This window comes from Microtus pennsylvanicus, chromosome 15 (genome assembly GCF_037038515.1).
Source record: "Microtus pennsylvanicus isolate mMicPen1 chromosome 15, mMicPen1.hap1, whole genome shotgun sequence".
Lineage (NCBI taxonomy): Eukaryota > Metazoa > Chordata > Mammalia > Rodentia > Cricetidae > Microtus > Microtus pennsylvanicus.
This window is the reverse complement of record NC_134593.1, coordinates 38,532,055-38,548,749: the sequence shown is the minus strand read 5'-3', so window position 1 is coordinate 38,548,749 and position 16,695 is coordinate 38,532,055.

The window sequence follows — 16,695 nt, the reverse complement described above, 5'->3', positions numbered from 1 at the left end:
TTGAATGCATGGCTTAGTAAAAATCTAGTACGCACAGAACTCAGGCAAAGAAGCATGTTCTGTGACCATGCCCGGTGTAGGAGCCAGCAACAATGTCTCTCTTGCTCATCATGTAGAGAACTACCCCAGCTTCTGCAGGCTGATAATCCTCTGGTTTGAGCCCCAGGCACAGAGTCCACCCTTGCCTGCTGCTCTGAGTATCAGAAGTGTGTTGAAAAAGTACTTTAGTCCAAGTACAACATCCAGCTCAGTCCCAACCCTCTGCTAGTGCTATTGATTTGTGTGGGGTTTTGAAATGGAATGAGTGGCTGATTTTCTCCAAATGGCACACTTCATTCATGATGCATGATTGTAATCGTGGCTGCCTGAAGCCTGCAGTTCCCAGCTCGGCAAAAAGAGAAAAAAAAAAGAAAAGAAAAAGGAAAAGAAAGGAATGGCTATTTTCTGGAGTGAATACCCGGAAAGGGCAAGAAATCCATATTCATTTTCTTGCCTCTCGGCTGGACTCTATATTTTGCAGGCAGGTGGAACAAAAATCTTTAAATATCATGCTGATCCAGGAAATGCTGGGCAATATTTAAAGAGCTCTGTCTCCTGCCTTGTGCAGCTCTCTGCTCTCCGCAGGCTGGCCCCCACATCACCGGGCTGGACAGCTACTGCCACAGCTCCTGGGCACTGGGCTCCAGACCCCGGGTTCAGATTAACTGGCGTGTGACCTTTACAAAGCACTGTAGTTTATAGGAATGCTGAATTTTTCAGCAGCTCGGGAGGACTGGTACAAGTGGGAAAGGAGAGTGGGAAATGACTCCAGGCCATTTAAGCCTCCGAGGGGGGAAATGAACTCAGCTTTGACTTTGACTTTAATTATGTCCATCGTCCTTAGAGGTGCATAAGGACGACAATGGGCTGGTACCGTTATTAGCTCTTTCACCCTCGACCACAATAAATAACTTGGAGAAGGAAGGTCTTCGGACTATTTAGATCCTTCGTTTTTCCTTGGCAGATGGTTGGAAAGCCTTCCCCGCTACCCACGGGCCTCACTGCCCTGAACTCCTGCAGATGTTAGGTTTTGGATGAAGTGTGACCTGGGACCGCTGGGGAAGAAAGGGGTTCTAATGTGCCATGTCGCAACAAGCAATGGGGTGGCCTACTAACTGCTTTTTTATGATTGTCACTTACCGGTCCTGATTTAGCCACACTTTAAAGAGTGGTGTCAACAATTGTAGAAGGCCTCAGAAGGAGGCCCAGGCCAGTGAGGGTGAAGCATTATTGGAAGCTGGGCAATTGGGTGATGAATGGGCGATTATGAGGAGGGGCAAATGGCCATCGTCAGGGATGCCGTAACAAACTAGACGTTGATGTATTGTCGCCTCTGAGATCCTCTGGCGGGCCATTATGACTCCCCTAATGAGATTGTCATGCACTTCTCTTTATGTAGCTATTAAAATCTTGTCTACATCTGCTGAGGTTTTCCTGGGGAGGAGAGTGAGGGGTCAGCCAGGAGAAAGACACTCAATATTTTTGTGTCTGCTGCAATCCCTCCTGATATGCCAGATAGGGCTCCGGATCGACGTGACAGTAGCAGACTCATCTCCAAGGAAGCACAGGGGAGGAAGTGGCCTTGGCTTGAAAGAACGCAGGAGAGGAGAGGTCAGCAGAAGCCTTGACAGGGGACATTCCTGATCACAGGGTCTGCTTGGCATGGTCAATGCAGTGCAGCTTGATCCTTCAGTTATTTCTCATCCCACATGGTGAAATTGCAAGTTCTGTGGTTCTCATTCATTCCAAATCCCTGGAAGGTAGGGTGTGGATGGCGCCCCAGCCCGTTCCCGTTTATACTGTTCCACTCAGCAAATACCTCAGGCCTGTGGGGGACACTGTTTTATTCTCTAGAAGACTGATAGAAGGAAAATGGAGAGAAAAGGCATGTGGTCCCTCTGTGGAGTGAAAGTGACCCACCCAGATCCAGACCACACTGCCCCTCACTACTTTCAGAACAACTCTGCCTCCCAGCTCCAAATCCACCTGTTTATGAGAAGCCATCACCAAAGTCCCGGCCTGTGCCTCTGCTCCGACGTCGTTTGTCCTCTCCATTTCAGCCCTGACATGGGTGACATTTTCTGCTGAGTTCTCAGGAACAGACCTCAACGCTTGCAACTGGTACCTTTTGAAATAAAACACACACGCGCACTTACACACACACACACGCACTTACACACACACAGCCTTTAAAATGTATGTGGCAGAATAACTGAAGAGCAGTGTAAAATGTCTCCAGAGCAGACTTTGTAGTTTGTAAAGAATGTATCAGATACAACCAGGCAAACTCCACCAGAAGAAGACATCTCCCTGCTCGGATGAGACGCTCCACAATGGGAGAATGCACTTGGATACACAATGCCTCTGTGTCTCATTTGTCTTCGAGAAAACCAGAACCCCCTTTTCCTTTTTTCAGGCCACACGAAACACAATAGAGCAAAGCCACATGAATCTATTATGTCTTATAGGGCTTTTAGCAAGAGTATGACTGTTTAACCAGGCGGTGACACGAGAAGAATTACTATTAGACACTCCAGCTGAAAGTAGAGATTTTATTGATTCCCACACTGGCCTGCCTTTTTATCTTTGATTGAGTGGCTTTCATGAATCCAAAAAGGTAACACTCCTGCATTGAAAGCAGCAGCAAGCAGTCCAACCCAGACTGAAACCATCTGCCAGTCTAAAAGAAGGATGAAGGTACTTCCCAACATGTCATCTAGCCCCTCTCCCTCCAGGACCATCCACCACCTACCCTGAGCACAGGGCCCATCCCCACTGTCGTACGGCTCCTGGAGGAGTCAGCTAAATCTCAACGAAGGGTTTAGCGAGGAGATAAGCAAACTACACCTTTGTATAATTGGGACACTAATTGCACCCTGAGACAGAGTAATTATGTCCCTCTTTTTAGGAAGCATTTAGTTCTGCACATTTCCAACTCTCCAGGTTTTTTGTGATCATTATTTTTTATTGTTTCTGAGGTCTCATTTAGAAAATGATCAGATTTGTCTCTCTGTTTACTAAATATCAAACACGATGTACAAACATCTTTCAATTAGGTGTTCTGCAAAGAGCCCGCTCTCCCCCTCTCTATTTTAAACAGGACTCATTTGCATTCATGGGCAAATTAGAATGCAGGAAAGCGTATGAGCAATGTGCAGGTTTACACATCAGTGAATATTCATAAAGTACCGAGTCTCCTTGCAACCATTTCCCTGCAAATGGCCCTCCCACTATATGTGCTGTGTTTGTCATTCAGGGGCCTTTTCATTTGTTTGAAAGTACCAGGTCTGGAGACAATACAAATGCATTCGGGCAGGCCCTGTGAAAGCAGGAGCTGAGAGGAAATGGTATTTGTGTTCCGTGCCACAACAGTGCTCCCTGGGAATCCTTGCAATTGATGGTGCTGCCTCTTGGTGCAGGTATAAGGGAAATAATCCAAAGTGACAAATAGATCAGGCTGAGACTAAAGGGAAGATTTGCAACACGACGCCCATTCTCCTAGCTCCTGCCGGGCAAGGTCCATGGGTGCACGGTTGGTGGAGATGGGAGCTCTCCCTGCATGTGTCCTTGGACCCCACCCCCCACCCTCTCCAAGACAGCATGGATAGCAGTGTACAGACAAGAAAGACTTTATAAACAAATACTGGCTTCTGCTTTTATTGTGTTGCTCAGATAAGTCAAATATGCCCCATCTGTGAAATGCAAGAAATCAATAGGAAAGAAGATAGGCAAAATGATAGGTAAGCTTGTTTCCGGTCCCTGAGGTATCCGGGCATCGCGTGAAGGATCACTGGAGTACATAATAAGACAGGAGAAGAGGTAAGACCTTAAAAGAACAACAAAGAGCCCTGTAAAGAAAGTGGGATCTTGAACCCTAGAAAGATAGACTACCAGCCTACTGAGCAGATATGATTTTTCCCTGTGCCTCTTAGAAGGGTCTTGGTAAGCAAAAGCTTCCCAACTATAGCCCTGGCTCTAAGACTTATGGCTTGGCCTCTGCCTAGAAGCAACTAAAGAGCACAACAAGAAAAGATATAAAAGGCGACATGGGAGGGAACTGGAGAATTGAAGTTCACCGGAGCAGTGACAATGCCGTGGAGCTTCTGCCCGACTGCCTCTTGGCACACACGCAGACTTGTTGTCCCTGATGATATGGCTGTGGACAGCATTCATGATCAAAAGGCAATGACCTAACTCCTCCACAGGGAAAATACCAAGGCATGTTCTGCCAGCTCGTACTGGTCCATCTGCTGACCAGACTTCCATCTTCAGGGCAGATATCTGTAGGCTTCGCAAAGACCGGCACATGCCCCAGCAATGAATCCAAAACCAGTAAACAGCCGCACCTAGAGGCTGTCAACAATGGAGCCTTGCTCTACTCTTCCTCTCAAACTGACACCCCTAGGACCGTGTTTCCATTCAGTTCACTGGGAAGCGTACGCCATTGTGAAAGAGTCACAAGCTCAGACTCTCCCAGACTTATGCATGGGTGAGGGCACACAGATGTTGTGTGCCTGGAATCTGCTTTCAGAGGACTTCCAATATATTTGGAGATTTGCATGAGGCTCTCTGAAAACAATAGGCCCATGGATACTTTCTTTTCAGCACTCATCCTCTTCCAAACCAATCAGGAATAAGGAGACAGCATTTAGTGTAGCTAGATGCTGTTCTGTAAAGCTATAGCAAGGTCGGGTTAGTGGGAATTCTGACAGCTCTTAAGCCGACAGCAAGATGGTATGATTTCACACATAAGAACCTGTGACCTGGTTAAGAGTGTTGCATGCAGAATTACAGGCAGATGAGGTTACCCCCAAGACAGCCAATCAGCACAGAAGAGATGGGACAGCGTAAATAGAGTCAGGGCAGGAGGAGAGAGAGAAAAGGAAAAGAAGCAGTGACGCAGGAAGAGGAGAGAGGAGAAGCAGGATCCCCTCTCTGCCTTCCTGTCTCCGTCCTCCTTCTGGCTGCAGCTCAGCTGTCTTCAATCCATGCCTCCTCACCTCATCCTGCCCTTCCTTCCTCAGCCTCCTGGCCAACAGGACTAGAAAAACAAGTCCTTACCAGAGACCAACCAATAGTCAAGTGGGACCACTTGAGTACCTCAGACCTTAAAGTCCCCCGGGTGGCTGATCACCCTCCTGCATCATCAACCACACTCCCAGCACTGTGGCCGCCTCAGCTTTGCTTCCTGCCTCATCAACCTTGTGCCTGCTCCTTCCCTCCCTAGGGAAGTGCCCAGGAAATTAGCAGAGCACACCTAGTGAAGAAGCACTCTTTCTCACAAAGGCTGACCTCTTTCCCCATCCCCTGAGCTTCCATCCCTTCTCTTGATCCCTTGTCTTCCACTTCCCAGCCTCTGTCGGCCCCTCCCATTCATTCTGTAGTCAAGCGAAGTCATCCCGCTATTTGACTAGGTACTTGTTTTTCACCCTTCTTTTTTTCCATTTCCAGGCACCTTGGGTCACAGAGGCTTTTAAAGTCCCTCCGCCTAACCCTCTTTCATCCCTTATCCCCTGTCTGCCTCAGCTCACAAAGTTCAGGGAGGATCTCCCAAACACATGCCCTGTGGGGTGGTTAAGCTTGGCTATCAAGTTGACTGAGTTAGGAAGGGCCTAGAGGTCAGTAAAGCACACCTCTGCTTCTATCCACGAGAGTACTTCAAGAGAAGATTAACCAGGTGGGGAGGACCTGCCCTGAAAGTGGGTGTCACCATCCTGAGGAGCCAGGATGATACAAAAGGAAACTGTCCATTAATGTAGGCATTTCTCTGCTTCTAGTCTGCAGGATGTGAGCTGCTGTGCTCCAGGACACTTTTCCTACCACAATAGACTGACGTCTCTGAAATCACCAGCACTATCCCCCCCCCTGAAAAAGTTGCTTCCAGCATTGTCATAATGTAAGAAATAACACAATACTCAACTACCTGACTTTCATACAGCATTGGATTCTACTGCCCGTTGTATTGGTCAGGATTCTCTAGAGGCACAGAACTTATAAAATGAATCTATATGGGACTTATTAGAATGACTTACAGGCTACAGTCCAGCTCGTCCAAGAATGGATGTCTATAACAACAGAAAGTCCAAGAATCCTGTCGTCATTCAGTCCACAAGGCTGGATGTCTCAGTTGGTCTTCAGTAGATGCTGGAATCCTGAAGAAGTAGGAGCTCATACCAGTGAAGGAATGGACTTGCTAGGGAGAGGGCAAGAGCAAGCAAGCCAAGAAAGCAAGCTTCCTTCTTCCCTCTCCTCTCTATAGGAGTGGCCCAGATTAAAGGTGGATCTTTCCACCTCAAACGATCTGGACTAAAACTGAATCTTCCCAGATTAAATTATCTCTGACAGGTATACCCTGCCTCTGGGTTTTAGTTAACTCCAGATGTAGTCGAGTTGATAAGAAAGAATGCCCATCACACCTGCCCCCTTCTTCTTCAAGACATGTTGGTTTCCTTGCTATGTAACCAGCCTAGGTACCCAACCGTCTCTCTGAGAACTCTTTCTCGGTCACTTTCCCTGGTGTCTATCCCTTGGTCCCTAAATGTTAAACCTTCTCCCAAGTTGGGATCCTTGATGGATCCTCTTCTAGACAGAACCATTGTTTTGCATCTTTGAAGGATACCTACATTCTGTCTCTGTACCTCTGACCTCTAACCAGAGCCTCAATCCATGTTTCTAACACTGGTCATTCTCATCTACCTGTTCTATCCAGGTTCATTCAAAATGGCCTCCCTGTGTGTTTCAAAAGGTCAAGCTAAAGGGTAGGCATTGCGAATCCCAAGATGAGTAAGACCCAGGCCTTACCCTCAGGCTTCCATAATTTAGTGGAAGAGATGGATACATAATTAGGCAAATAGAGAGCGATGTGGAACTGCAGAGATAGCCACAGGACAGTGTGAAGTATTTAAAAGGAGTGTCAAACCAGAAAACGCAACCCAGGCTGGGGATGAGAGAATATGGAAGTCCCTTACAAAGATAAGATGCTTTTATTACTACCTAGAAAACAAGAGTGATATAGAGAGCTTAAGAAACTCTGAATTGACTAACAAACTTCATTAATAGTATTGTGTTAACTGTATATTAGCAGTGACAAAAATGAAAGCCAAGAAAGGCACCTAAGAATCTAGCAGAGTGTCTTAGTCAAGGCTTTTATTGCCGTGATAAAACATGATAACTGAATGCAGCTTGAGGAAGAAGGGGGAGTATTTGGTTTACGTTAAGAGATGCCAAGACAGGAACTCAGACAGGGTGAGAACCTGGAAGCAGGTGCTGATCCAGAGGCCGTGGAAGAGTGTTGCTTACTGGCATACTCTTCAAGGTTTGCTCAGCCTTGCTTCGCATAGCCCATGACTACCAGCCCAGGAGTGGCCCCACCCACTGTGAGCTGGGCACTCCCACATCAATCATCCACCAAGAAAAAGTATTATAGGCTTGCTTGACCATGGGCCAGTCAGGTAGGGGCATTTTCTCAGTTGAGATTCCTGCTTCTCAAATGACTCTAGCTTGTGTCAAATTGGCATAAAAACCAGCCAGCACCCAGGTACCATGTTGTGGAATATCAGTGTCTACTACTCAGTAGCTCGAGAAATTATTCAGTTGTGGACCAGGATGTGTCTCACTTGGTAGAGTACCTAACTAGCTATCAAAAATGCCTGGATTCAATCCCCAGAACCACATAAACTAGGCATGAGAATGTATACCTGTAATCTCAGCACTTGAGACATGGAGGCAGTAGGATCTTATGGTCAAGTTCAAGACCAAATCAAGTCAGACTATAGAGCAAGTTTGAGGCCAGCCTGGACTACATGAGACCCTGAAATCCTGGTTCATTCATATTCTCTGTGTGTGTGTGTCCCTCTGTCTCTCTCTCTCTCCCCCCCCCCATCTCCCCGTCTTTACTCTCCTCTGTCATGACACTCTCTCAGTTCAAGTTGCCTTTGAATTCTTGCCCATATTTCACCCCACATCAGCCTCACTCTGCCTCTGTGGTGTCAGGAGGCTACTAAGGAATGATGCTCATTCTTCTAAACCTTCACGTCTCAGGTAGAAAACTCCAGAACACCTCCTTCACCCAACAACCGAGGTCCTTGATAATATGTATCTTTCTCTCCCCCTCCCTCTTTCTCTCATTCTTGCAGAACAGTGCATATGATACCCTACCATTTTATTAAGAACAAGTCCATATGTGTTGTTTGTCGAAGTTGATCTGCCTGTGTTTGCACGCAATACAATAAGACATAGAATGACCCTAAGGACTGCCATTGAACAAGCGCTTTTTACAGCTAACTCTTCCAGACACTAATAAAATAGCATTCCTATGAAGTAGATATCCTTTCCCTTATTCTGAAGATGAACCAACCAAGGCAAAAAAAAAAAAGACCAAATTTCTGCCTGACATCGTGCAATCAATAAGTGATAGAGTCAAGCTGTGAACTCAAGTGGCTAACTGTGGCCACTGTGCTCTCATCAAGGTGGAAAACAGAACCATCTGAGAAATTATTGAACTTATCTCTTTTCATATTGCTTGAAATTCACAAAATAAATATGCTTTAATTTTGTAACTGAGGGGAAAGAAGGAAAGAGAGGAAAAGAAAAGGAAGGAGAATATGCCTGTTTGTTTCCCGTTGCTACCATAGCAGGGCATCACAGAATCAGTTGGCCTGGCAACACTCTTGTGTCCTTATGGGTCCAGAGGTCAGAAGTCAACAGACATCAGCAAGTTATGCCACTTCTGAAGACTCAATGGAAGAATCCACCATCTTGCCTTTTCCAGCTTCTAAAGTTTACTCAGGATGCACAGCTTTGGACTCCATCCTCTGTCTTTAAGGCCGTAGGGTAGGATCTTCTACTCTGTCTCTAATGAGGACCTCCAGTCTCCCAGCAACAAGGTCTCTTCTGATTGCACGCAGGCCCATAGCAGGTTCCAGGACAATCTGTACATCCTTAACTGAGCCACAACTCCTACGGGTCCTTTGCCAAAGTAATATTTTCACAGGTTCTGGGAAATCAGAGGACAACACCATCAAAGGTAAGGAGAGATTTCTCCATCTTTTACACAGAAGAAAGAAAAAAAAGGAAAAGAAAGAAGAAATTCTCTCCAAGCTTTGGGACTTCTCCTGCTTGTCCCCACTGGTCAAATGGGTAGCTTAGCATCCAACCTTGAACTTCAGCTGCCCTTCATTTTCCCCTTTGTGGTGTCTAGAGCAGCTAGCACTTGAGCTCTTTGGACAGAAACTGTCCTGTCCTTTGCTTCCTGGGCAGCCACCTCCAGTGCTTTGTGCAGAGCTCAGACTCGGGAGTATTTGTGGCGCAGGATTGAATTGTTGCGAACATAGCTTCCCTGCCTGAGCCTGCCCTTGTGGCCTAGGCTGACAGCCTTCAGATTAACTGCCTAATGAATAAAGTTGCTAAGCTTGGCCCAGCTGTGCCTTTCAGAGCATGTTTGGGTTTGCTATGCCAAGTACAGATGATTGCCGCTGTCACCCGCCTCTCAAGAACCTGAACTGCCAAGGCGAGGCAGGCAGGGCCACCTGATCTCAGCTGCAGCTGCAGCGGCAGTCGGCTTTGGCTCACCTGTCTTGAGTGACGTGGAACATAATGCCGCTCTCTAAAGCTGAGAGCGGATGGGCCACACAGGCCTGAGGCAGGGCTGTCATCGTCCACCCAAGGGATTCCAGATCACCTCTGCCCACCCTGTCCCCACCATCCCTGTTGACATGGTGGCAGTGACGTTTGAATAAAGATGCGGGGTTACGTGTGCTCAGAAGTGTGTTAGAGGTCCTGTTTTCAAGGAGTCCAGAATACACACATTCAGAAATAGCATCTAAAACATAAGTGTGAGCCTTCAAAAGATGTGCCATCCAGACACTGAGGCTGCTCATTCCGGTTTGCAAGGGGTCTAAGGGAGAAGCCCCAAGGCAATGAATCAGACAGAAAGATTGTCATCTCTTGGATGAGGCTACAAGGGCTGTCCCACGGCATCCAAGAGGCCATGCAAGGACACTTTAGTGCAGCCCCTGGAAGCTGAGCACAGCCCCCCATGGGGAAGCGACACCTAATAGTGATTGCACAAGAGTGACGACCTGCAGCTGTTCCCATCTGTGCCTCCCTTGGAGGGCCCTTGCCATCTGCCCCAGAGGAAGGACTGCTGTGGTCCAGGGCTCCCTCTTCTCTCCGGGCCCTTCTCCTCTGGGAGTGCGTAGGTGTGATGAGGCTCTAGAATAACAATTCGGGGTGCACTGGGAAACTGCCCGTTCAGTCAGTGTTTTGTTTCTGTTTTTAACAGGCAAACAGTGTGCCTTATGATGGGCCAGGCACTGCTCTGGGAGCCCAGAAACAGCAGTAAACAAAACGTACTGAAAACCTTTCCTCCTGGGAGACAGAAGTGAACTCAGAAAAATAAGGGAAAACAGGCAGTGTGCATGACAGCAGTGAGTACCTAAGAGAAAATTCACACAGAAAATGCGGATAAGAAGTGTGGGCCAAGCTGCAGAGACGGCTAGGTGCAGCCCAGAGTGACTCAGCAAACAGAGAACTTAGCGTCCCGTCTTCTCCACTGTGTTCTTGTAGCCTGAGGTGCCTCGTTCATCTAGACTTCAGTACCTGGAACCACAAACAGTCTGTGTTGTTGGTAGGAAAGCTGGTACCTGTTCTGAGGAGGACTCCAACCCCCAGAGGAGCCAGATGGTGCCTGGCAATAGTCTTTGCTAGCCGAAGGTAAGCCTTCAAATTGCCTTAATTAATTCTTTGACAATTCCATGCAGTGTATTTTGGTCATATTCACCTTTAACCCCTCCTCTTAATTCTTCCCAGGCTCTTAACCCTCAACAAACTTGGTGCCCTCTTTTTTTTTTCCAGTAATAATCCATCGACTCCAATGTTTGCTGTCCCCATACTCCTGCATGTGGGACCTGGAGGGTGCTCAATCTCCCAGGAGCCACACACACCCTGAAAGAAAACTTACTCTTCATCCCCCAGAAGCCATCAGCTGTTCATAGCTCCCCAATTACTGATGAGGGCTTATGGACCTCTTTCTCATTCCATGGAAGAATGTCAGTGGCTTATCTTGGGCAGGTATTTTTCAATCAACCACAGCTGCTGTGAGTTCGCCAGTGCAGAGGTCACGTCCAGTCACTGGTTTCCCCAAGTCTGATCTTACAGTTCTTCTACCCTCTCTCAAGCATTGGGGTCCCATTTGTGTCTGAGAAATCCACAGATAACACTCTACACTTTCATCAAGTGTGTATTTCTAAGCTACTCATTGTCCACTGCACAAGGAAATTTCTCTGATGGCGTTAGAGAGCTTCACTAACTTATCGGTAGAGACGCATAAATTTAGAGAGACGTTTGATACACTATGTGTTTAAGCAGAATAATAGTACTAGGTTATCCCCTGGGGCATTTAAGCTCTCCAACCAAGAGTTCTTAGCTAGATTTGCAGTACCAAGCAAGTGGGATACTTTCTGTGGATGGACCTTACATTTGATCAGAAAGCAGTTGGTTACACCCGTAATGTTAATGCCACTGTGATATCCATGGGCATGTCTTCCCATGTCAGTTATTATTGAAAACAAATTCACAGATGAATAAGATTGTTGATGACTCCCATTCCCTAATAGTCTGCATAACACCTTCAAGTACTAAGAAAGTTAGCACTGAAAAAGAAATCAGAGAAACATCATCATTCACAATAGCCACAGACAACATAAAATGTCTCAGAGTAACTCTAACCAAACAAGTGGAAGACTTGTATGACAAGAACTTTAAATTTCTTTTTAGAAAAAAATTGAAGAAGACATCAGAAAGTAAAAAGATCTCCCAAGCCCTTGGGAAGGTAGAATTAACATAGTACAAATGGCAATCTTACCAAAAGCAATCTACAGATTCAACGCAATGCCAATCAAAATCCCAAAACAATTTTTCACAGACCTTGAAAGAACGGTACTCAACTTCATATGGAAAAGCAAAAAACCCAGGATAGCCATTACAATCCTGTACAATAAAAGAACTTCTGGAGGCATCACAATCCCTGACTTCAAACTCTACTACAGAGCTACAGTACTGAAAATAGCCTGGTATTGGCATAAAAACAGACAGGAGGACCAATGGAACCAAATTGAAGACCAGATATTAATCAACACACCTATGAACACCTGATTTTTGACAAAGAAGCAAAAAAATCAAATGGAAAAAGAAAGCATATTTAACAAATGGTGCGGGCATAACTGGATATCAACATGTTGAAGAATGAAAATAGATCCATATCTATCACCATGCACAAAACTCAATTCCAAATGGATCAAAGACCTCAACATAAAGCCAACCACACTGAACCTCATAGTACAGAAACTGGGAAGTACACAGGAGACCACTTCCTAAATATAATCCCAGTAGCACAGACACTAAAAGAAACAATTAATAAATGGGACCTCCTGAAACTGCAAAGCTTCTATAAAGCAAAGGACACAGGCAACAAGACAAAACGACAGCCTACAGAATGGGAAAAGATCTTCACCAACCCCATATCAGACAAAGGTCTGATCTTCAAAATATACAAAGAGCTCAAGAAATTGGTCATCAAAAAACAAATAATTCAATTTAAAAAACTGAGTAAGACCTAAACAGAGAATTCTCAACAGAGAAATATAAAATGTTCAACATCCTTGGCCATCAGAGAAATGAAAATCAAAACAATTCTGAGATTCCATTTTACAACTATAAGAATGGCCAGGATCAAAAACACTAATGACAACTTATGCTGGAGAGGATGTGGGGAAAAGGGAACACTTCTGCATTGCTAGTGGGAGTGAAAGCTGGTAGAGCCCCCTTTCGATATCAGTATGGCAATTTCTCAGAAAATTAGTAAACAACCTTTCTCAAGACCAAGCAATACCACTTTTGGGTATATACTCAAAGGATGTTCAATCATACCACAAGGACATGTGCTCAACTGTGTTCATAGCAGAATTGTTTGTCATAGCCAGAACCTGGAAACAACCTAAATGCCTCTTTACCAAAGAATGGATAAGGAGAATTTACACAATGGAGTACTACACAACAGAAAAAAAAATATTGACATCCTGAAATTTGCAGGCAAATGGACAGAGCTAGAAAACATCATATTTAGTGAGGTAACACAGATTCAGAAAGACAATTATCATTAGTACTCACTCGTAAGTGGTTTTTAAACATAAAGCAAAGAAAACCAGCCTACAAATCACAATTCCAGACAACCTAGACAACAATGAGGACCCCAAGAAAGACATACATAGATCTAATCTACATGGGAGGTAGAAAAAGACAATATCTTCTGAGTAAATTGGGAGCATGGGGACCATGGGGACCATGGGGACCATGGGAGAGGGTTGAAGGGGAGGGGAAAGGAGGGGAAGGGAGCAGAAAAAAATGTATAGCTCAATAATATCAATAAAAAAAGAAAGTTAGCCAGAAGGAAGGAAACTTCCTGATCAGTACAAACTTCATTTCTCCATGTCCTGTGACCAGTGTATGTGGTACCTTCAACAATATGGTCTTACCATTAAGTTCTGGTGAGCAACCAAAGGTAGAGGCAATAGTGTCTATTGTTTTGGGATAGGGGAAAGGTTTGAGAATAATTTAGACCAACTCTTCAAAGGGAGATAGCCCACATCTGGCATTTATCTTTTTATTTAGCAATTCATGACTTCTGGGATGATTATAATCCCTTATGAAATAAAACAATTAGACTTATATTATGTGTGCAGTATATAAGATAGTAGCCTTTCATATGGCTTTTTTTCCAACGTCCTTATGTTAGTTACCCTTCACCCAACCCCCTTCATATCAGGGTAAGCCTTTTAAGGAATACAAAACTTGGTGTATAAGATATTCACTGCAATACCAAGAAGCCAGTCCACCAAACAGAGCAGAGGTAAAACAGACATCTGTTTGGGGATCTATGACGTCACCCATTTACACTGTAACTGTTTCTCAGACTCAGCATCATTGACATTTATAGCTGTGTAATTAATCCCCTTCAGTGGGTGCCATCCTGTGCATTGTAGGTTGTATAGCAACATTTCTAAATTATACCCAGTAGGTGTTGGTGGAAGTGTCCACTAGTCATAATGACAGCCAAAATTATTTCCAGACATAGACAGATATCCGCCACAGGACAAAATAATACTCATAGCAAAGAATCATTGTGTTTATAAATATAAAGCTTTGGCAGAGATATGGAAAACTTAATTAAATATTGCAAGAGAGTAGCAAAGATTTTCTTTCTGATGCATGGATTGATTTCTTTCATCTTATAAGAGTATACACGTAAATCACATCTTACTATATGTTTAATTGATTTGGAGATCAGATGCACTAGAAAACAGAATTATTCCAGAAATTCTGGAGGACTTTTGAAAGGAAAAAATGTAGCACGATTATTAAAAACCCAGAGACAGATATTGGGGTTCAACCTGAAGGCCAGAAAAGCAAAACAGCCAGACACTGGCTCTTACCTCTACCTCAGTCTGAAATGACCATCCTGCCTCCAGGAATCCTCAGGATGAGACTGTGTCTGAGAGCTGCCTCCTCCCATCTTATATTCCTCTCTAGCGCTGGAATTAAAAGCGTGCACCAGTACCATCTAGTTTCTATGGCAAACTATTGTGGCTAGTGGAATTAAAGCTGTATGTCACCACTGCCTGGTCTGTGAGGCTGACCAACATGGCTGTTTTACTCTCTGATCTTCACACAAGCTTTATTCATTAAAATGCAAATGAAATATCACTCCAGAAAAAAAGTTAATGGGAACAAAATAGAGACATGTTCCATAACATTTCTGAAATCTCTGCAGTATGTCTTTCTGGGTAGCGATGAGGGAGAGCTGTGAGGGAAACACCAGTGAGACCTTGTCAATCATGGAAGAATTCCTCCCTTGCAGTTCAGGAGAGCCCGGGCCTCTGAAACAACTTCTCAGCCAGCAAGAGGTACATGGCTTAACCCGGAAGAAAGTCAGTGTGCCCATCAGAAATACGAAGTCTCAGGACTGGAGAACTAGTTCAGTGGTGCAGTGCTTGCCTAGATGTGCAAGGTCCTGAGTTTGATTCTCAATCAAGAAGAGAGGAAGAGGAGAGGCAGAACACTGGAATTCCACATAGAAAATTATAGCACATGTATGTGGGTTGAGAGAGAGAGAGAGAGAGAGAGAGAGAGAGAGAGAGAGAGATTCTCAACAAATTTCAACTGTTTCAAGGGCACACCCTTCACAACTAGCCTAAATATTCCTGGGGTGATCACTCCTCTTGCCATACACAGCTGCCTGGGCTGGGACAGTGAAAAGCCTTTACTAATGACTTAATGACTGGGGAACAATGAAAATCTAGGACATCCCTCTTTTAAAAAATACTACTTTCAACTCTTCAGTCAGAAGCAGACAGTCATAACACTTGCCTTCTCTCTCTCTCTGTTTTCTGTCAGCTAAGTATAATAGTCATCAGCCTCCGTCCACCATGTGGACATATAATCCTAGACACCATTGTTTAGCAGAGTCTAGCAAGTGTAGAGAAAAACAGGGTTGAGTTTTCTCCACTCTCATAGTTTGATTCCCAAGAATCTCTCTTTCTGAAATGATAGGCATCGGGGATTATTTCACAAGAATGAGCCATCTAAACAAACCTCCGAGGTCCCAACAGGATAGCTATGTGGGCCTGCTTCCCAGCTCAGCAATCATGGAGAAGGTTCTCACATGCAGCAGGAGGGTGTGAGTGAGCGACAACAACCTGTTTTGTTCACGGCCAGTCGATTTTATCAGTTTCTCCGGCACCTTACAGCCAGTCATAGCTCTCATCCCAACACAGTGTCTGGCAGAGGTGAATTGTTATGTACCGGCAACAGAACAGGACACGGACATAGTAAAGAGCACAGCAGGATGGGAGCTTACCGTGCCAGTGCAGAAGCCAGACACCTGGAGTTCCAACCCACCATCTGTCAATCAGCTACCTGTAGGGGAAGTATGACTTTCCTATCAGCATCTTGTCCTGCATATGCTGGTTGGAATGGTAGTGATGAAAATGGCAAGAAAGGGATAGTTACAAGGAATACTTAAAATAAGCCATTCAAGGCCCCGGGCTGTCATAAAGACTTAAACATCATCCTTAGCACATGGTACCTACGACTTCGCAGTTGAACTCAGACACCCACTGGGTGTGCGATCTCATTCCAGTCTGGTCTTCCCTGCACCTAGGTCCTTAGCTAAGAAGTGACGTGACTATCTTTAATGTCTTAAATTGCCATGAAGTAAACGTTTTTACAACTATGTTTAGACTCTCTAGTTAAACATATGAAGTTCACAAAGGAATAGAGAAGAAATGGAAAAAGGGTACAAAGAGCATGTCACTTTGTCTTCCATTAAAAGCTTTCTTAATACCATAGGATGGGAAAACCCTTTATCTCCCAGAGCCTTAATATGTTTCAAAATGCCTTGAATTTCAGTTGGCCACGTCCATGGTGTCTCCACTACATCACACAGCACTGCCATCCCATGACCAATAGAGAATCAATTCTAAGTTGCAAAGACAGAAGTCACACATAGCAGTATCACACAATTGGGGCTGTGCTCTGAGTTTTTTATGGTTCAGATCCTTATCTGACCTTGACATTGTACACACATGCTGAGTGATATTA